Below are 3,560 nucleotides of genomic sequence, written 5' to 3' on the forward strand. Positions count from 1 at the left end.
GAGAAAAGTCAAAAAGGTGCTCGTTGTGCTTTCTTTTAGAAGCCTAAAGGAACCCAGAAAGTCTTAATTTCTTTTTGTTTCTTTTTAAATGTTAGGATCAGGGGTGAGAGCCTTGGAGGTCTCTATGGGGGACCAGAGAACTGGCTGGTGGACCCTACAGGGACCAAAAGAACTGAACACAGTTAATGGAACAACAGGTCACAAAATGAAACTAATAGGTAGTAAGTTGAAAACCAGCAAAAGGAAGTTTGTTTTTCAACCAGCGTGCAATGGAAGTGTGGAACTTATTGCCACCAGATGTGGTGGAAGCTGACAGCTTAGCCAGATTCAAAAAGGGATGGACATATTCTTGGAGGAAAAGGGGCATCAGTAGCTACTGAGCATGAGAGTTAGGGATACAGCCTCTGAATCAGAATTTCCTAGACCGTAAATGCTGGAGGCTACAAGTGGGAGAGGAATGGGAAAAAACTCTGATCATACTCAGTTCACTCCCCCTTTCAGCATCCACCCTGCCACTGTGTGACACTGGATGTTGGGTGAGATGGACCTCTGGTCTGACCCAGTAAATGGCAGTTCTTATGTTCTTAAACAACCTACAACTCAGCTGGTTTTGTTAACACACATTTTACTGTAAGACTTTGGAGAAAAACTCTGATAAGTATTCAGCTGGCCATCCCTTCTACTTGCAACCAGAATGCTCCTAATTTACATGTATTAGTCAGAAAAGTCTTTCAGAAAAAAAGCAAAATTAAGACTTGAGTTTTTTTTAATACTGGGTATTTGCTTAGGGGAAAAAAGTGGTGGGAAATTATTTTTAAATGACAAATTAACCGCACCTTTCAGTCTTCCTTCATTCAGCATAGAGTTGCAGTGGTTGACCCGAAAATGAGTAGATGTAGGAATAATGTATTTACTCAGATCCAAGACACATTTCTCCCCTGGTCAGGATTGAGAGGGCATGGGGGTGGGGTTTGTCTTGGATTTGAGTACTGGGCTGGGGCAGGCAGAGGCTCGGAGCTGAGCCATTGCCTGCCCCGGGGCCAAGGTGGTTCGTGTGATGGGGCAGGCAACCAGGGAAGCATGGGGGAGACTTGTGTGTGTTGCTTAGGGGGAGCATGGGGGAGCTTGCTTTCTCCCTTGCTGCTTCTCTTCAGCTCAGGCTCCAGCTCCAAACCAGCCAGACTGGGGCCCAGAGCTGCTGCTGCTGTTTCTACCTGGCTGGGCAGGGTGAGGCTGGACTGGGACCATGGCTACTGACTGCTCCAGAGCCGGAGCAGAGCAGAGCGGCAGAAGGTAAGTGGCAGGGGGAGGGAGGAGTAGAGGGGCTAGGCATGTATGTGGGGGAACAGATGGCTGGGTTGTGGGGCAGGCACAGGCATGGGGGATAAGGGTGGGGGTAGAGGGCAGGCACAGGGGACAATGTCTTTGGTGCTGGTTAAACCATTTAGAGTTATTAAGTGCAGTTGTAGGCTGCACATTGTAAAGGTGATGAGGAGGAATGAGAGGACAGTAAAAATGATACAGGTATTAGAGGAAAGATGAAGAGAACTAGGCACATTTAGCTTGGAAAAAAAAGACTTGTTAAAGAGGGGGACCAGGCTAGATCAGTGATTCTCAACCAGTGTGTTGTGAGATCCTTTTAAGGGTGTCCTGCAATTTTAGCACTGTTTGTTTTCCAAACACCTATGCATGATTCACAAGATAAGATATAAACCCAGAGCTTTCACATAGGAATTCATCACATCAGAAAGATTCTGGCCAATTGTGGTCTTTCATAGCTCTTTGCAACACCTCAGCCTGGCGAAGGGCATTGAAACCTGAAAGCTTGCTGAGAAGAACTTTTCTGACTATTTGAGTTGATCTAATAAAAAGATAGTGGATTTACCCAAAAAACCTTGTCTACCTCTCTTTTTCTGCATTAAAAAAAAAGTGAGTGGCAGTGAAGAGCTGGCATTTTCCAAGGGTTGTCCTGAGTCTAAAGAGACTGAGAACTGTTGGACTCAGATATTAGGAAAAAAAACTTGCTTTCTGTGAGACCAGCGAGGCAGTGGAAGAGACCACCCAGGGAACTTGTGGACTCCTTTCATTGGAGGTTTGCAAGACAAGACTGGATAAGCATCAGATAAGGATGATTTAGGACTGTGATTCAGGGGGTTGGATCAGATGACGCTGGAGGTCCCTTCAACCCTGTGAGAGTCTGAATCGGCAACTCTGTCTGGACAGGTTTCAGGATGGTTTGACCTGACCCCTGCATGTCTGTGGTTCAGGCAGGCAGGGGTGGATCCAGGTGAGTGCCCTGGTGCACTCGACCCCTGCTTTGTAGCAACATCCCTAGCCAGGCAGGGCCGTGGGAGTTGCTCGACTTCACGGCTCATTGTCATCTGTTTGATTCCTTGTAAACTCTTCGCTCTACAGGTGTTACAGACCCTCTCTCCTTTTAATGGTCTTCATCTTCCACTCACAAAGCTGCTTTCCAGCCCAGCAGGGGGTTTCTTGCCCTGTCACTGTGTGGGAGCCGCTGTCTCGTGCCACAGGGGCACCCGCAGCCATGATCCCAGGCGTGCAGGCAGGGCTGATCATGGGACTCCAGGAGCTGGGTCTTGGAGGGCAATGCTGGTAGGCCGTCAATGCAGGTCAAAGCTCCTACTCCCCCCCGCCCCCAGTGGCAGGTTGGGGGTGGGGTGGGGGGGGCTCAGTGCCACCACCAGGCCCCTGGGATCTCCCTGTGTCCAGCAGGGGGCGGGCTCCTTTAAGAGTCGCCTGTCCCTTTTAGAGTCAGCTCCGCTCCCCTTCTGTTCCGGAAGTGGGTGAGGCCTCGACCTTTGCCCCGGAAGGATTCCCTAGCAGCATGCCCTGTAGGCCGGGGGGGAGGGAATGTAGTAGTTCCCCCGAAGTCGTACTCCACACCTTCCCCTCTACCCACCCCTTGTCGACATCCGGGCACTCCATTGCGCACGCGCAGGGCCAACACTGACCTCATCTCCCCGCCGCGCGCGTGGAGGACTTCCATGCGGGAGCCGCTCTAGCTGCGCGCGGGCGCTCTATGGTCAACGCGGGGAGGAAGCAGCACGCATGCGTGAAGAATCCCCTGGTGAGGGCTGGGTGGGAGCGGGCGCATGCGCACTAGCGGCCGTCTGGCCCCGCGGGGCCGAGTGCGCCTGCGCGGGGCTCCATTCTCTCCAGCAGCAGCAGCAGCCATAGCCATGCAGTGCAGCCGGCCTTGAGCGGGCTCCAGGCCCCCCCATGCAGGACCCCTGGGCTGGTGGCCTCCCCCCCGCCTGCCCTTGCAGCAGAGCCAGGTAAAGCCCCCTTGCCAGGGCCAGGGGCTGCAAGGGGGTGGGCTGGGGGAGGGGGCAGCTTGCAAAGGCGCTGCCCTGCTGCAGGGTGCACCCTGGAGGCCGAGCCCGCGCTTCCCAGGAGGGGTCGCCGCCCCCCCTTGCAAGGGGCACGGAATAGAGGTGCAGCTGGGGGCTGGGAGGGGCTCCCCCAATCCTCTCCACCCCCCCTCCTTCCTCCAGCGGGACCGTCCGTCTCCTCCGCCCTCGTCCCGGCGTGGGTGC

The 3,560-nt window shown here is 53.5% G+C and overlaps 1 protein-coding gene across 9 annotated transcripts in view; it reads left to right on the plus strand.

The window, feature by feature from the left end:
• Positions 1–3,164: 3,164 nt before the first annotated feature.
• The window catches only part of CLASP1 (cytoplasmic linker associated protein 1), a 349,913-nt gene continuing 349,517 nt past the window's right edge, over positions 3,165–3,560 (plus strand). For 6 of the 9 annotated variants that reach the window (XM_019522596.1, XM_019522598.1, XM_019522600.1 and 3 more), the window contains exon 1: positions 3,166–3,299. The gene's annotated coding sequence lies outside the window, so the exon portion shown is untranslated. Of the gene's footprint in view, positions 3,300–3,560 lie in introns of all 9 variants that reach the window. The other 3 variants (XM_019522593.1, XM_019522595.1, XM_019522594.1) reach the window with 1 other exon arrangement.

The sequence above is a fragment of the Gavialis gangeticus genome, unplaced genomic scaffold (assembly GCF_001723915.1).
Source record: "Gavialis gangeticus isolate Ggan-Ray unplaced genomic scaffold, GavGan_comp1, whole genome shotgun sequence".
Lineage (NCBI taxonomy): Eukaryota > Metazoa > Chordata > Crocodylia > Gavialidae > Gavialis > Gavialis gangeticus.